The 18,952-nt window shown below is 43.8% G+C and overlaps 1 protein-coding gene and 1 long non-coding RNA gene across 3 annotated transcripts in view; both read right to left on the bottom strand.

The window, feature by feature from the left end:
• LOC135904588 (uncharacterized) overlaps positions 1-18,952 on the bottom strand; it is a 348,163-nt gene that overhangs the window by 52,794 nt on the left and 276,417 nt on the right. The window lies entirely within an intron of this gene.
• Positions 7,281-15,784, bottom strand: LOC139059198 (uncharacterized). Its single transcript, XR_011514007.1, has 3 exons — positions 15,509-15,784; positions 13,890-14,026; positions 7,281-8,787 (listed from the first exon to the last, which is right to left on the bottom strand). It is a non-coding gene; the product is annotated as an uncharacterized lncRNA (long non-coding RNA).

The following is an 18,952-nucleotide window of genomic DNA, read 5'->3' as shown; positions in this document are numbered from 1 at the left end:
CGATGATCGAATCCGCAACCACGAGCTGATGCCAGAACGCCATAGCCACTCAGCCAATGTGGAGGACAGTTTCTACAAGCAGCGTACACGTATAGCCCCTTCAGTCACAGTAATTTAATAAGTGACCTGTTTTTTTCCCCACTTCTGTCCATCACTGGAAAACAAGACGCAGTATCACGCACACTAGGTTTTGGGTAAAATTGAACACTCTGCTTATTTGACGTTGCACCATTTCACTTGTGAGTACGGTGTATGGCTATAAGATTACCACTCTGCTGAAGGCACAACCATGTGTGACAGGCACGTTCGATGTGCCACGTTCCGTAAAAAGCGTCGAAGAAGTAATTTTTTTCTTACGTCTCAATAATGCTTGCGGGTAGAATATTAAATTGCGCGTGCGGTTTGACACAGGGACATAGTTATTTTGATAAAGAAACAGCTTGTCTGAGTGCTCAACAAATAGGTATTTATTTATTTTGTCATTGCGACGGCTCACTGCACGAAGACGGCTCACAGCACGTGGATTAACGAAGAGCATAAACATGGGATTTTAAAGGATACATCGGTCTTGAGTAGACAATGACGGATGTAAGACTCGACGAAGAGAAAAAATGAAGAGCGCAAAACATCAGTCGCAAACATAGAAGGAAAAAGAACCACAAATGGGAACGGCAAACATTGCGCAAAAAAAAAAAAACTAGTGGGTAAGAACAGGTGATGAAAGCGCGAACTTACCAATGAATTTGCTTGGTGGACAGGGTAAAGTTTATGCTGATACATTATTTAAATTAAATTTTGCGATTTTACGTGCCAAAACGACGAGCTGATTATGAGGCACGCCGTAGTAAGTGACTCCGGATTAATTTTGACCACCTGGGGTTCCTTAACGTGCACTCAATGCACGGTACACGGGCGTTTCTGCATTTCGCCTCCATTGAAATGCGGCCGCCACGGACGGGATTCGATCCTGCGACCTCGTTGCTTAGCAGCGCAACGTCGTAGCCACTGCGCAACCACAACGGGACAGAGGCATGTTATGACGTACATTCGATTAATAACACCAAAGAAAAAACAACAACATTTAAGCGAAGGAATACTAACACCAACTCGCCCAAACCAGTGCCCGCCCTGCTCACGAATGAAAACAAGGCACTGCACTGCTTTCTTCCAGTCACGCTCGCCTCGAAGCAGATTGACATTTATTCCCTTTGCGTGATTGTTTTCTTCTTGTTCAATCACGTTCTGTGTGAAGAGCGACCGCTTTTTCAAACGCTAAAGAGAACAGATTATCGTGAGGAATCACAAAGGTCAGGCTTCCTTATGTTAACAATCTTGCTCCATTTTGCAGTCTTTGAGATGTTGAAGCATGCGTCACTTCGGAAGTTCTGAGCAAAAAAAAAAAAGAAGAAAACGGGTTATTTCCGAAACTAGTCTTGGCAGAATTCCCAGGAGACGAAGCAAAAACACGAGCCCCGTGCTCGTGTTTGGGGAGCAGGAAGCCGTATAGTGCGGCGGGGCACAGAAACGTGCTTGAAATGCCGATTCGTTTACGTGCTTCCAACGAGGCCACCTGGAGGGCGAACGAGAGTGGCCAAGGGGAAACAATACAACGGTCCCGATTTTTAAGTGCAAGGGCAGCTCAGCTGATGTATTACATGTACTGCGTAGAAGGCTGCACCGAGTGCCGACAAGAGTGCGGAGAAAGCTCGGTTCTGTGTTGTGTAGGATTGCCGTACTACTAGGCCAAATGGGGTTATGATTAGCTATTGCGGTTATCCTGAGCCAGGAAAAAAAAAACGATATAAAGAACAAAACCAAATAAAACCGATGAAAAGCCTAAATAACTAAGCCTATGCAGAACAGCATTAGTAAGCATTACTCGACTCGTTAATTCGGCTTATAGAGCCGCACTCACGGAGCTGTTTTTCTCGTAAGAACACTTTGTCGTTACTCGGGCGGCAAAGGGATTTGTAGAATACGGACCCTGGGTCCACATTCAGAAAATTATCTTACGCTAGGACTGTTCGTAAGAGCATACGGCAGTCAATTCATGATCTCTGACACAGTATTAGCGAAGACGGCTAGCCAATGACAAACGGCACTTAAGAACGAGAAGCTCTGAGAATTCGTCCCCGCTGATTCGCAAGTGCTTTTCCTTTCGAATTCTACTGGTTAAGCTACTTCGTTTGACTCACTGTTGTTTTCGCACTCTGAAAAATTGCGCGACGAACAATGCTGTTATAAGGTAAACACATCGCAACAGTTTCACAAACCACATGAATAAAAGAGCGAGTATCGCTTAACGATTAAAATAAAACAAAGATAACCGTCGCGCGTGTCATATATATTCGGAAGAATCCATTATTTTCCCTTAGTGCAGAGGGGCGTCCTTCCTAACTGGTTTTCTTACGTTTGCAACCTTCTTACGTATGCTACCGTCTCCCATCGTTAACTGTTTTGGTTCTCTTGCGGCCAGGGCATAGAATAAAATAATGGTAGTAATAATAACATCGCGTGACCAGTCGATAACTGAGCGACCAACGGTATAAATGATCCACCCCAGCCAGTTCATCTCCGAACGGGCTGCACGTTTTATCGCGAAAGGCCCATTACTTCCGCTTATCGACGTTTCGGCTCCGATTGGCTGTCACTTCTAAAACGGCTCCGCTTAAGCATGTACGTATACGTCGGGATTCGTTCTTTTTCGTCAACTATCGCGCGCCATAGATAATGCAGTGCGTGCCTCGGTTCGGGGTGGGGGGGGGGGGGGGGCCGCTGCCTCGAAAAACCAAAGATGACAGCGTCATCTGTCATTTCCCGGTAAATGTTAAGGAACGTCTATTAAGCGAATGGACCGAGTAGCGCGCACGATGTCATCCCACCGCGTTCCCCTCTCCCGGCACCGTCGCCGCGCTGCGAACCTCCCCGCTGCAATGGCCATAATGGGCAAGGAAAACAGCGCCAGCGCGAGTCCAGAATCCATCAAAACGGCTTTTTATTGGGTAGAACTCGATGACCCAGTTACGTGACTGGGTTTCCAGCATTCCTCGCGTCTTTCGGATTTTCCTTTAAAAAGCAGGCACCGGTTCCCGCGCTTCCACCCTCGCGCCGCCTGCTCGCCGGGCGATAAAGCAAAACCTGCGCCCAATATGAAACAGCATACCTTCACTTAGGAGCCTCGCCTTTAAGAACAGCAGTCGCGTTGACAGGTATGAAGCGCGGAAGGAAGGAAAAAAATGCACAAAAATAAAGCCCAGCGTACAAAGTCTGGACCCGCGCGTAAACACACAAAGAGGAAGTTGTGAAGAAGAGAGAAATTGTAAGTTATATATTTTTTTTCTTTATGTCCTTTCTTGGAGACCTTTCTCGCGAGGCGTAGCGTGGAACATCGATTAACGATGATCTATCACACGTCGTGAAAGCACGACTTCGCAGGGGAGACGACGACGACGACGTGAGAAGAATTTCGCGAGGCCCTCGTTTAAATTCCAGGGAAGAAAGTTGTTTGCTTTTGCTCTCCTGCTCTACGAGAGTGTAGGAGAAAAAAAAAAGTCCAGGAACGAGGTAGGCTTCCGTTATCTTTACAGTGCGCATAGGAAAAAAAAATATATGTTAGACCCTCTTTGAGTTCTGAAATTTCCGCGGGCTTAGTGAATTAAAAAAGAAATAACAACATATACTCGAAGTATTACTTGAAGATACACCACGGTAATGTACACCTTTATCAGATGAGCTGCTTGAGGTGAGCTGCTTGCTGAGACTGACGCGCGCACGCGTGGGGCCATGACAAAAATAGAGACCAGTATGAAGTCACTGCAATGCGCGAGGACCTGCGCTTCACCAGACGACAATGTTTGTCGCTATATCCCTGACTTCCATAGTAGTTTCACGCGAGCACGTGAATGAGGAGATTACGCACTGAGCGAACTTGCACTGAGAAGTTTATGTTTGCATCGAGAAATTGTTATTTGAAAGCCTGATGTATTGTTGGTGCAGAAGTCAAGACACTCATCTACGGAACGCGCTCCTGACGGCCCAAGCAGCTTCCAGACTCACAGATATGATTAGACTCACAGGGAGAATACAAGGCAGCTCGTAGATTTACAGCTGCGCACGCTCACATACAGCTTGTTTCACACGAGGTGTCGTCGCTAGATGTCGCATGTTCAGTCCAGAGCACGCGACTCACGTGGGTTTTGTAGACAAGTGTCTTGACCCCTGTGTACCTGTTAGAAACACAGGCAGCCATTGCTGAGGGCCCGTCATTCGTTGACATTGAGTACGCTACAGGACACCCGTTACAGACGTGCGGGATCGAAACGCCCTCTAGGGACACGCGTAAAAATCACGTGACGCGGAGTGATAGCTCACGCGGGTGGGCGTCCTGCTTGTACGGAGTGCCTGAGCAAGTCGAAGGCGTTTACAAGTCAAAGGCGTCCTCAAGAACGACAAAAATGCTTTCCCAGCTTTGGGTGCTGACGAGCGCTGAGGACGGTCTTCATGTGGCACCTGCACGGACATCCGCCGATCATCCAGGCGTCTCAATGCGATGGATAATGTTTGTCTTTCCAACAGAAATCGATGACGACGGCACAATAAAAGTTCGATGTTCTCTTCCACGCCGCAGACGTCGCACGCAGCACTGTCGCGCCTTCCAGTCAAAGTACTTCGGTAATTCTGCAGCGCACAAAAGCAGGGCGTAAGAAGCAGACAGGACACCGCAATTCTGCCTGTATGCTTCTGTCGTCCTGTTCTTGCACGCTGTAGAGTTACCGTGTATCAACAACTATACCAGACATATGCTTTGATCCAAGTGTAAACACAAAGACCGACACAGCGAGGGCACCACGTGTTAAGGCGATTTGGTGTGGGCTGCGAGGAAGTATGTTCTCTTGAAATATAATTCATTTGGTGGTTACCGAGAGGCACGTCAACTGGGGAAATTTGAAGCTACACAGTAAAAGGTTTTACACCCTTAATGGTGTTTGCTTGTCCCATGAGCAACACCCCTACCACTATGGCGTTTAAAATTTATAGAGGACGTCAAATAAACTCTAGCTAGACGTGCGACGAGAAAAGACGCAATTGAAAACTATGTAAGCATTCTTACAGCCTTGGGCGCACAGAGAAACTCGACAGGAGAATTTGATAGCGGCATATTTGAAACTTAGTTTAATGCACTTTTATGTCGCCTGTCACAGCTGTCATCCATTTTACTTCCAAGGAAAAGTCGGCAAACAAGATACCATCATTGGTTCCCACCAACAATTTGATCTTAACCCTTAAACGTGAGGGTGTTTGCCATGGGACAACCGAACACCCTTTGTGCACTCATAAAGGTGTAAAAAATTTTAGAGTGTAGATCCAAGATGCTCATGTTGAGGCACCGACTTGTTTTGGTCCCACGTAATCCGATTTAGTGATGCTAGTGTTTCTTCTGGGCGTACGCTCTGTGAAACTGATGACATGATCGACGGTGGAACTGACCATATTCCTTACCCTGCTGCGATACATATAAAAAAAAAAAACTGCGAGACGGATTTTCCTGCCTACGACCACCCGCGACATTGCTCAAGGCTATGGAGCACGCAACGCCAACTTCATGAAAGGCCTGTCAAAATATCGTATTGGAAAGTGGACCTGCTGAGCCTGATAACCGCGCATCAAAAATGTATGCACTGCAAACTTTCATATTCCTTCCTAATTTGCTGATTTGCTGATTTCCATCTAACTATGACTATTGACCTTGCTATTGCCATTCAACCTATATTTTTGCCTGCAAGCCTTTCTTTTCATACAAGAAATTCTACAATGCCATGTAATAAACACAATTGTGTCCCCGGTGCCTGCACCAGGTGCTTTTTAATTTCTTTATACACAGATTTTTGTAAAAATCGCGTTTTGTAGATAGCCCATTTCTATAACCTGAACTGTATTGCTCGAAGAGGCGGACATTACTTGCGCAAGAAATCAAAATACGTAATCAACGTTGTGACAAAACTGCAGCAATTAAGTTTTTAATGATTACATTGTGGAACATATTGCAATTTACGAATTGTAGCCGGTTAGTTCCCAAGGCCTTTCTACTTGGAACGAATTATCAAGATGTCACCAGTTTAGAGATATTCATTTGCAAAGTGTGCGTCGAAGTACATTGGTGGTCTAATTACATTTTTGTGCTTCAATCCATAAAACGGTATTAAAAAAATTAAGTGGAACAACAACACACTCTTAGTTCAAGTTTGACAGCGCGCATCTCGTAACCGGTGCTATCTTCGGAATTTGTTCGCAGTCAATATGCCTTTCAAGCTCACCGGCTACAATTCGTGAATTGCAGCTATGTGCGCTGACGTAATTATTGAAACACTTAATTAGCAACATTTTATTAATTAGTCAATTATGCATTTTGATTTCTCGTGAAAGTTATGTCAATGGCCGCCTCTTCGAGTAATCCCGTTCAAGGGTTACAATTGTGTCATCTACCACACACTCTAAAAATTTTAACACCCTTAAGGGTGTAAATGACTTGTCCCATGGGTGACACCCTTTTTGGGTGTATTGCTACACCTCAAGCAAAGGGTGCAAATTAACACCCTACAAGAGAAGGGGTGTTAATATGACGTCACCTCGCCTATGGGTGTAAAGCTAACAACACCCTTTCTATATGGGGTGTAACAGAGACACCACCCTTTCAATATGGGTGTAGCATGGACAACACGCTTCCAAAAGGGTGTTATCCCTGCAAGTATTTTAGCGTTCACTACAGCCATGTAGTTAATGGGCAGACTAGCTGTTGTGAATGCTGCCTAGCCTTAGCTACGGTACTACCTTGTTCAGTATGAGCCAGAATCTGTGAGGCGTCGTCATATTGCGCTTCTGGTCCGTCATGTGGTAGCATAATGTGCGACCCTTTCAGGCAAACAATTGAAGGTTTCACCATTGCAGCAAGGCACACAGGCCATGCTTTTCGTAATCTTCCTCTGCAGTGATAGTACACTGCCGGTCGGATGCAGAGCGCAATAACAATGCGCGCTGCACTAAGGACACAGGATCTCCCGCACCTTGGTGCACCAGTACTTATAACCCCGTGGAAACAGCACACAGCCAAAAGTATAGTTACATGCATTTCAGAAATAATTAAAAACCTCCACTTTTCTTGGTCAAACATTTTCGCAACACCAGCTCGACCAGGAGGGAAAGACACCACAGCTTGTTGTTGTAGCTCATATTGAATGCAATAGAGCACAAGCAATGCATGGATTGGCGACGGTAGCAAGTACAGTACTACAGAAGCATATGTTTGCCTGTCAAACAGTTTTTTGCCGTTTTAAGCACACATTTTACACCTCTATTCATCAAAGTTGTCATTTATCGCCACGGGATGCTTCTACTACTACTTTGACACATGACTTAAAGGTAGCACTCAAAGCCAAAGAACAAAGTGCTTCCACGTCGAATCATGTTTCAGCATTTACGAACAAAACAGCATGTGTAGCTGTCCTTGCTGTTCAATATATAAGCATGCACTATTTCCTGAAATATATGTATGCTCCATTTACTGAAAGATACCTGCTTATACCCAATAACTTAGTTTATTTTTCACCATGTGCTTGCATTGAATATTGCAAAGGCATTGTAAGTTAAGCTACCAGAACAACAATCAGCTAGTCTAAGGTTACGTAATTGAACAACATCATTGTAAAATTTGTGACGAAATGTCAGAAGTATTTATTTCATTCAAGAAAAATGGTTACATAATAATGTTTGCACATTTTAAAAGTAAAAAGGAAGATGAGTAAAACCATACCAATACAAAGACATAAGCACCGAATAATGGCACAGGCTTGCTCAATTAAATTTTAAGCAGAACAGTTTTTTTAAATAACCTCACTACTAAATATCACGTTTTCATTCGAAAAGCACTGCATCTTATTATAAAGCACAAAAATAACCGGTCACATAAGTAAGAACAAGTCTGAGTGTGTCTTTAACACAAGGATAAAAAGTTGGGCGAGTTGGTACAGTAACATGATCTTGGATTGTAGCGCGAAGTGGCATGGACACAGACTAGAAGCAGACAGGATGAGCGCTAACTCTCAACTAAATTTTTGCAAGCTAGTCTCTTATCAAGTATACCTGTAGGCATTGCGACCATTGTGCTCCCAAGATGCATGAGGCATTAGTCATTGCAGAGTTGTAAGGACATGACAATCCTAGGATGATTATGTTCTTGAGGCTTTTTTTCCCCACTTTCCATCTTTTGAAACGTGTATACTTTAGTCATGAATACAAAAATGCTACAACTTGCATGTGATAAGTTTTGCATCTTATTTCCTAGCAGCTCATTGAACCAAGCCACGATGACAAATTTAAATGCTGTTACCTCATCAGACATTCAAATTTCTTAAACACAAACAAAACCAGATAGGCATTAGAGTGAGCATCACTTAAATACATTACACTGGTTTAAAGTTATTGCGCCACTTTGTGCCAGGTAAAAACGTTAGAAACATCAAAAATGTTAAGATTCTACGGCCAACCGTGAAAACTAAATAAAAAAAATCATTAAGCTTTCTTAAACGGGTACAGGAGCTTTACAACTAGCCGTCTTGGTGATGGACACGCAGATAGATGGGCAGCCATTCCACTGAGACGAGAATGTTGAGGGCTTCGCATGGAAGTCTGTGAGACACTGCAGAGAAGTTCTTGGTCCACATGAAGGAGGTTGCTTGCATACACGTCTGGGCCACCATACTGAATGCATGGTGTTACCGGAGCTTTTTCCCCCTGCATTGTGGTAAAAAAGCATGGTTAAGTTTATACGATATTTAATATGCAAAAAAAAGAGGCGAGACATGCAGACAGGACACGAGAGTAGAGAAGTGAACACGAACGCGAAAAACATGAAAAATTTCATTAAATCGTTTTATTAGATAAAATTTTTATACTATGTGTCATTCATTATGAGGGTTCATAACGGCAACACATTTAATATATAAGCAGGTAGAATTATCAGCTTGGTCAGTTTGTACAAGCTCGTTTGAGGCAAGAAATCGAGTTTCACAAACACAACCTCAACATTCTTGATTGAAAAAGGAACACTTCACATGACATGCAGTCCTGTGAGTGGAAATTGCACAGTTCAAGAAAAACAAATTAAAACTCACAGACCGATCCTGAAAAAGGAATAAGCACCTGCTACTGCAAAAAGCGAATTAATTGATAGGTTTTAGTAGCACAAGGGCATCTTTGGCCAATTAGCGCCAAGCCTATACTGCAAAAAATAAACTTAGTGCATCTTTACAAAGCAAACATATAAAGATGACTAATGCCTCTCTGCACTACAGTTGCTTTGCTCTAGCGTGAAGTCATTTTAATGCATGCACACGTACATACACATGCTACACCCAAGTGTAACAGCTGCAGAATTAAAATTGGGCATCAACAAAGTTGCAACATTTAACCATTGATCCCAAGCTGTACTAGTGACTGGAGGTAGTACCAATATCGCCAATGACGAGTTGCACTCTTTCTGCCCGATCTTATGCTGCTCGTATTGTCAAAGATGAGTTACAGTCGGCATTGAGGGAAAGCTGCCCTCAAGAGCAGCTCTTATTTTTGTGTTATTTCTAACCAGAGACCAATGAAGTAATATATTTTTAGAATGAGAATGACGCCGAAAAATTGAGTACGTAAAAAATTTGGTGCATTTTTCCGGAATTAACTTGGGGGTTAACGGCTAAAGCGGCAATCCAGACACTAGAACAAGTTTTGACATGTTTGTTACCAGTGAATGCTAGAAAATATGTTGGCATTCTGTAGTTTTGTCCAACAATGCAAAATATAAATGGAAAAGTATCATGAAGTATATTTCGTGAATGTAACGCAGAATCACTCAACTTCTGTTACTATATAATCTCCACTAGATTAACCTGCACTTTCTGAACTAGTTCAGGAGGTGCTGAATTTCACTCCTCATTCCACCAGTTCAACGTGGCAGCACCTGCACGTTGTGATTCGTTTTACTTAGTGCAGGCTTTGTACAGGGCGAGTTCACAGCATTCCCTGCACTTGGCCGAAAGGTAGTGCATGTTTACGCAGCAGGTGTGGTGCCGCTTCTGCACGAGTGAGGCGCAGAAATCAGTTTCATACAATAATTACTAGAGGGAACTCTGACGTTAGTGTCCACAGGAGATCAAACAAGAACGGCTGTAGCAGCATGGAAATTATGGGAAGTACATGGATTTGCCTAAACTTCATCTGTTTGGCTTCAAACGGCTTTGTGACTTTGTAAACTAGTCATTCTCAACAATATACTGTGTAATAAATAAATAAACATGAAAATCGTCCAACGACAGGATTCAGACACAGGAACTCTAGAACAGAAGTCTGATATTGAAACCATTAAGCCACGGAGGCATGTAACGACAAGCGAGTGCAACGCCCTGATGAATTTATCGCGGGCATACCAGTGCCTTGAGACGCTTGGTGCCCTTCGATTTGGCTACCTGGACAAGCTCAATCGTTGCAATTAATAGCAATTGTGCGTGTTGACGCCGTCTTCTGCACTTCGAAGAGTATAGACTGCGCTGAAATTTACGGCAATGAGATTTATATAGCGTATAATATACGAAGCCACAAGAACGTCTGAATTCACAAGCACGATTATCCGACAAATCCATGTGCTTCCCATCATTCCCATGGTGGTACGACTGCAGCGCCAGAGTTCCCTCTAGTAATTACTGTAAGAAACTCTATGGCAGAAATAACCGAAGTGCCTCGCATTTTGTTCTGGAGTAATAAACTAAGTTTTGCTGGTCCCATAAATCTTACTGGTCATTAATTCCAAGTTTTAGTGCAGTCACATGTCTAGTAACCAATTGTGGTATTTTGCATAAACATTGCAAAGCCAACTGTGGTGAATGTTCACACTGGTAAATTGTTTATGATGGAGTAGCATAGACTACTGAAGCAATCTCTGGAAGGCAAGTCAAGTAATTTTCTTATTAGCAGCCTCTAAACAGCATTCGAGCTTATGACACATGCACCTCAGATATGCAAATATTTCCTTGACTCAGCAAGAAGCGATGCTTCATGTTCCACGAGGCTACCTCTATCAAAGCAGTATTGGTGCTCTCTAAAAACAATGCCAATGCATATTATCCAAATATTTTTCAGGGCAACAGTTATGCCTGAAATCATGCTAGATTAGTTTTTTTAAACACATGCTCAGACCATGTTAGAAGTGCTTCTTAAAATCCTCCTATTTATTAGACTAGTCATATATCTGTACACAAAGGCTACTAATTAGGTCCCATGCTATATCATCTTAACAAAAACTTCTCTTAGTAATACACATGCTATGATAAGATTTGAGACCACATTGAGATACTGAACAAGGTGAATTCATTATTTTTAAAATGAAGCTCCTGTTCTTCCAAAGGAGAAGAAAGGATACTGAGGGTCAAAATTTTTCTGAATCACAGCTGGAAGATGCCAGGGAAGGCACGTGGAAACTTATTTGTAATTTTCTATTTAAATGTAGAAATGATAAAGGGAAATGAAAATGGTAAAAAAAAACAACCAGGCATGGGGGGAGAACGAACCTACAGCCTTTGCATTAGGCATGCGATGCACTAACCACTGTGCCACCGAGGCAGCATTCAACCGTCCACAATGGCCCCTAAGATTGTCGATGCTCGAACACGGCAGTAGTACCACAGTGGTTAGTATATCACATGTGTAATGTGAAGGTTATGGGTCCGTTCTCCACCCACAGGTGGATATCTTTTAATCCACTTTCACTTACCCAGAATTTATCATTTCTATACTTCATATAAAAAAACTTAACACATGTTCCTGTATGCTTTCCTTGGCCTCATTATCTGCTGGCTTCTTCCAGTTCTGTTACTTCCAACACTTATAAATATTCTAATCTGGTAAGTAAACAGTTCTGCATGATGCTGGAATACAATATAAACATTATTGCATGGCAGTGTTATGTAGAATGCCTTACATTGCCCAGGCAAGGTGTATTTATGTCAATCTGAAAAAAAAAAAAACCATTTCCACTCTAGGCAGAAATGCTGTGTACTGCTGTGTGCAACAGGGTTTAACGAAAACAACTTGTTCAGAAATAAAGCCACCAAACAACGAGGAAACATGAAAACTAGATGAAAATTTGTGCAGCTGCATGTTAAAAATTTAGCACAGCAACAGATAAAGACATAATGAAGGAAGCGCGAGGATGGTTTATTTTGGACACACGAGGCAATATACTTGAAAGATGCATATGAGCTTACACGTGGAGAAATATTGTTTATGTAGTAGCTAAACTACGAACAGGCCTAGAACACACTGATACAAGGTGTCGAGCATGTCAATCTTATCATGCCCTTAAGTCAAAGAAACATGGCTGTTTCTCATGATTCGCTACACATGGCTGGCTTACACAACTTAGCCACTTCTATATATGCCTTGTAATTACCAGGTGGTCTGTATAACACATGCAAGCTTTAAATATGTACAACTGCAACGTAGCTGGACAGCACCAAGGTAATGTCGTTTGCCATCGTTTTGAGGAAGTGAAACCAATTCTTGCATTTTTCGTAATTAGGTAATTAGTTAACAACGATTACTTAACTGCTCAAATATTATATTCAAAGCAAAAGTGTCAGTGCGAAAATTGTAGACCACCCTGAAAAATTCCCAATCCAGCTTTCTACTGCTCAATAGGTGCAACAAACGTTTCTTTCAAGCTTGAAAGAAGCCAGTGAACACATGCAAGTGCCGTGCAACTAACCGCTCGTGCACCTGAACACCATTTGGCTCCTCCTTTCATGCTTGAAAAAAAACTTTTTGAAAAGAATATTTTAGAAATTGATTAATTATTGACTATGTTTTAGGCAAAATGCATGAAATAGTGTGACTGCCACCTCCATTTTCGGCGACATGAATTGACTCCATTTTCATGTCCAAATCCAGCTATACATGGTGCGTGTTTTGAGCTGGTTCTGTAATTTAGGCTGGTTTTGACTAATTGAAGCTTCGCACTTTAATAATGGAGTCAGGTTAAAAAGAAATTGGTACATAAACAGTCGCTGTCAGTACTCCATACTCCTTTAACTTAGTGCAAAGTGCTTGTGAGCCAAGAAGTTGGTAGTTCTAAGCAGTATTTCTCATTTTGACCTAGTGTTATAGCCCACTTACTATGATGCCATGCTGCTCAGTCATGCTGGTCCCAGCTTCAATCTAGGCCATGACAGCTGCCCTCCAATGAGGGTAAAATGCAATAACGCTTATGCACTTATATTCAGGTGTACATTAAAGAAGGCCAGGTTCCCAAAACTTCAGGCTGTGACTTTGGTATGTAAAAGCCCATAATTTAATTTTAATATCTAAAGGTGCTTTATTAGGAGCAGGGGCATCATTTTGAGCTTTTACTGCACTGCCATGGCACCAAGAAGCTCTAAGTAAATAAAACAATTTCATAGACAATGTACATATCTTGCAAACATTTACAAACACTTCTCTGCATGCACCTCTGTTGCTGTTATATTTAGATCCGTATGCCAAGGCGGGTTATGATGTTAGAACTTGTTTCAAACTTGTTTTTTTACCGCTTTAAAGTTGTTGGTTACCTTGCATCTCATTGTGTGTCGAACGCACATTTCAGTGCATCAATTTCTTCAGAAAGTGAACTCCTCTTTATTTATTTGTGCATGCAAAAAGGGTTCAGAAGAACTGCTTTCTGAAGGTCTGTATAAGAACAAAAAACAATTCTATGTAGGCTGCACAAAGAGAAAGGATTGGTTTGTAAATATGTTATTTAGTTCTTAAAAAAAGAGGCAGCTGTCAGTATTCTGTTCCAAAGTAAAAATTGGCCCTACCTGGCTCTGCTTCAGTTTCCGATGTTGATGGTCCATTCGGGGGCACTCAACTGATAGGCTGCACTTTGGCGATGTCGGGTGTGCTGTCACCAGGCCCAAGGTCGATCGACAGCCTCACCAAAAGTCGAGTCCAAACGCTATAAAAGAAATATCTCATCATTTTGCTATCAGTTTTGTCATCTTGCGTGTTTCACACACGGCCGTCAGTGGAATATTTCGTCACTTGGATACTGAAAGAAATTCAAGCATTTTCTGGCAGCCAAGCTGATGATGATGATGTGTGGTGTTTTATGGCGCAAGGGCCACGTTTGGCCAAAGAGGGCCATGACAAGTGGTAATGTTGACGATGTATTATGAAAGATGTAACTTGGCTGTAAACTGGCCTAAAAATTGTCGCTGTAAAGTGCGTAAAATCTACGTGCTATAAAATTATGGCGATGACTAATGACAAATAGTATGAACATTAAAATCCATCGTGGAAGAATGATGCAAAATAGAAAATATACAGGATGGTAAAATTACTGGGAGCACTGCTGCCTCGCCAGAGCCCTTGAAACACAAGGGCCTAGAGGCATGTGCTATACGAAAGAGCTATCACAGCAGCATCCTCTGAAGAGAGGACGGCAGCCAAGCTGAATACACAGTAAATGGAGAACATTAAAGAGCAAATGCAGTTGTCACATTAGATTGATCAAGTACAGCAGAAATGGAAAATAAATCAGTGATACTCTGTTGGCTTTGAATGCAAGAAACGTAAAAACAGGAACTTGCAGCCACGCCACATTGAATTTCCCGCGTTTGCTACACCTCACAAGTTTGGCATCGTCCGGTACTCGGGGATAGTAACCGCTTAAAATCAAGATGAACGAGCGTCGGCATAAATTAACAGGATACTTAACCAGGCAATATTGGCGCATAAAACAACTCACGTAGCGAAGCTACTGTCAATTACCCGATGACGCATCTGCGGGCGAATTCAAAAAGGAAAGAGTTTCACTTGTTTCACGCCTACTAAGCTAAGACAGAATTCGAGTTTCTTACTAAACTATACTGGATATTTACGCTCCGAATAAAACGCTGGAAATTTTGTTACGTCACATTGCATACGTATGAAAGTGAGGAAATTGCTTTTGTTGTATTCTGCCCAGACGGCATGCAGCAGCTACCTCTCATGCAACAAAAGCATGAAAGTGGTACTCGTGACACCGAAAACAAGCATATACGGCGCCAACGTTACGCCCCTTGGAGTTGGAACTAAGCACGATAAAGCCAGTTAGTTTTCTAGCTTTCATAACGCCATGAACACGACCAAACATCGAGCTAAACAACTCTCTGCTCTCGAAAATTATTACCGCTTCCATTTATATACTTATCGCTGCCACAAGCAAAAGTCAATGGGCTAGCTGTCCACAAGCCGCAGATTAGACTGACAGCAACATATTACGGTAACGTAAAACAATTTCCACGCTAACTTAGCAGCCGCGGTGTGCTCTAAATGCCAAAGTTCTCGTTTGCCGCTCGAAATTCACACCATGATGACGGGCACTGCATCTTTCACATGAAATATTGCACGCTTTGCGCCGGAGCTCAATAGGAGGGCGAAACGCATTTGCACGTACCTGAAATCCGCATGCCGGAAAGCCGTTGACGCTTCCGAGAACAGGGCGCACAGCCATACACCCGTACGGCGGCTTGACTTGGACGTGAGGCACTTCTACCAAACATTTCACATGCGACATGCTTCACACCGATTGCGCGAACACCAAAAAATGACGCAGGCCGCATTGCGACGCCGAGCAGACGTGCATCCACCGATGAGCTGCGTGCGCGGATTGCAGAGAACAAAGCCATACAAAACGTTAGGCGCGAGAAGATGGCGGCTCTCGTTGCGAAGACGAAGCTAACGAAGCGAACGAAGCAATGACGCGCGAATGAATGTTGCCAACTGTTGGTTCCGCGTTATGCCGGCGGTGGTGGCTTTAGTGGCGTGTGCTGCGGCTGTCTAATTTTTTATTTCTTTTTCCCAAACAGTATAATTAAGATCAGTTATTTGTTTGAATTTTTAATTGTGTCATTTGGCATTATCTTTGTCTTTTTATGCTATTAAGCGGCCAATTAGGGCCTCCCAGGTTCGCGCGCGCCAGCTGCGCGCGCAAATCTCAGAGGCCATAAGACAACTCGTTAGGAGATGCCGTTCTTGTCGTTAACGTTTCGTCATCGTTTCTTCAACTGAGATAGGTAGTGTCCCTTTTCCCGGGGTTGGGAGGGGGCGATCAAGACGGCATCGCTCCGCGGGGCGCCGAGGAGTGGGTTGGTGTTGGTTCTTATCGCGAAATTCGCGAACCCTGCGATTTTTTTTATGACGTAAGCATTTCTATACTTCTCCAACAAGAAAAAACATCCGTCCGTCAGTCCGTACCACACGATACGTTTCAAAATAGAACCCGCAACAGCGAGTGAATTCACCTTCGTGCTAGCTCTCGCTTCAACGCGACCGAAGCGGCGAGAACACTGCGCTCACGAAGCTCTCAGCTCATGCCGCACTATGCGCTTTTCGCAAAACACTTTCAAGATAGCTGTACGCGCGTTTGTTTTCAAAGCGAAGTAAACGGTGCGAACACAGCGCGGGAAGGTTTCAGCAGTGCGCACACTCTGTCCACAATGCAGTTCGCTTTCAAGATACGGTTCGCGCGGCCGTGCCACAAGCAGCCGCCGCCGGAGAACGGTTGATAATGTTTCGGCGCGGATGAGGAGGGCTAAAGAGCGATAACAGCTCAAAACGAACGGAACGTCACCAGCGCGCCTGGCCCCGCCACCTGCAGTACTTTGCTTGCGCCGCCGACCAGAGCAGCTCGTGTCGCCGCAGCGCTGTCGCTTATACTTGTCGGATCAAGTCTCATAACATTGATAACGACATGGACTGCGTGTAGATGAGGAAGAGTCACAATGCTTACGCACACTTAGACAAATCCGAGAGGAGTTCCGGTGTGATTTTTTTTTTTTACCGGAAATGTACAGTCAGCGGTGGGACCCAGAGTTGACAATGCCTGTAAGAGGGGTGCCAAGCTTTTTTTTTTTTTGTGTGAGAGTCTTGCCCAGCTCCCAAAGATCTGCTCAAGCTAAGACTTGCTGATGGCTGTATGGGATTTTTTTATTGTCGCATGCCCTCGAACCGCCACAGATGCTACAGTGTAATGGCATTAGAGCAGTATTCACGTGCAAAGGGAAATGCAGCCGGTAATTGGGCTGCCTAAGGTTTGCGGCCCGGCGGCAGCTGCCCTCCCGTCCCCCGTTTCCGTTGACAAGTTACAGGGAGGGGTCTAAAGCAATCTTACACCCTCTCCCGACAGTGGCGTAACCAGAAAATTTTTTCGTGTGAGGGGGGGGGGGGGGGTCCCAATTGGCCGTGGAGGGGGAAGGAGCGGGGCCATTGCCATAGCAGCAAAAATTTTACTGTTAGTGAGCGTTACAAGTGCCCGGCGTGCCCCACTTGGCTACGCCGCTACTAGCCCCCCTCCCTCCCCCCCCCCGCGCAATCGACGCAAATCGAGCTATCAGAACGTGCATGACACGCATGCATGACATAACATGAATGACATGCCGCGAAGCTAGCATGGATGTCGTCACGTCATCATCATCATCAGCTTATTCTGACGTCCATCGCAGGACGAAAGCTTCTCCAGCGATCTCCAATACCCGTGTCTTGTGCTAACTGGTTCCACGTGTCTTCAAGTTTCCCAATTCCATCACGTCCACATTATTCTCTGCCGTCCTCGACTGTGCTTCCCTTCCCTTAGCACCCATTTTGCAACTCCAATAGACCAGCAGTTCTCTCCCTTACGTATTGCAATGTCTGCCCAGCACGACTTCTTCCTCATAATGTCAACCAGAATATCAGCTATCCCCGTTCGCTCTCTAATCCACATCGCTGTCTTCCAGTCTATTATCATCATGCCTAATAATTTTCATTGCATCGCTCGTTGCGCGGTCCTCAACGTCTTCCAAAGCTTCTTTGGTAACTTCCAAGTTTCGGCCCCATACGTTACTAACGGTAGAAAGCAATGGTTAGCAGTAAGCTCCCTGGTCATGATTTAGTAATGCCTGCCGTAAGCTCTCCAGCTAATATTTTATTTTGTTAATTTCCTTGATCAGAGGCCCCTGCGACTAATTAAGCTCAATAAACGTATTTCTGCGCAGGTTCTAGAGGCTGACTGCCGACCATGACATTCGTTCTCTCGCCACGCTGCGGAACATTACTTTTCTCTTCTGCATACTAACTCTCAGTCAGACTTACACTTTCTTCGACATGTTCCTCAAACGTTTGTTGCAAATAGTCTGCAGTGTTGCTGAGTATGCTAATGTCATCTACAAACCGTAAGTTGGTGAGCTATTTACCGTTAGCCCTCACTTCTAACCATTCCCAGTCTAACTGGTTGCACACCTTTAAGCATTGAGTGATAGCATTGTAAATATTTTGCTATTGATCATATGAAGCCTTTTGCAGATATCTGGCTATGCAAAGTCTGCGCGTTAGTGTCATCCGTTCGATATCAACATTCGTGGGAAACTTCGTTTTTGACCCCTGTTCGGAGCCAGTGCGCTGCTGCCTAGGTGCCCCGATCTAATCATTCCAGCTACCTGATTCAAGCGCAGGTAGCGCGCGTTTCATGTACAGCCAATATCAACGCCTTAACTGGCAATGTTCATTTATCATATACTGTAAGCTTGTTCACTTACTCCCTTATAATTAGGGTGTAAATTAGAAAGACTGGGGGTGTTCCAAGGGTGTTTTCTTGTTGAACGCCCTTTTGCGCTGAAAAAGGGTGTTTCAAGAGTGTTTACAAGGGGTGAAAAGATGAATACACCCGCATTACACCCATAAGGGTGTGAAAATTTTAAGAGTGCAAGCAAATAAAAAAAATATAGCATGGTAAAAACAAATACCACCCTATATGTCGCGCAAACCTACTCTCTTTATTTCTTCGCAGCAATTATGAAGCAAGACATTTAAAAGGCGGCGTCCCAACTTTTCGCGCACAGAAGTCGACGTTAGTAAACATTAG

The sequence above is a fragment of the Dermacentor albipictus genome, chromosome 4 (assembly GCF_038994185.2).
Source record: "Dermacentor albipictus isolate Rhodes 1998 colony chromosome 4, USDA_Dalb.pri_finalv2, whole genome shotgun sequence".
In the NCBI taxonomy this organism is placed as follows: Eukaryota; Metazoa; Arthropoda; class Arachnida; order Ixodida; family Ixodidae; genus Dermacentor; species Dermacentor albipictus.
This window is presented reverse-complemented; position numbering and strand designations above follow the sequence as displayed.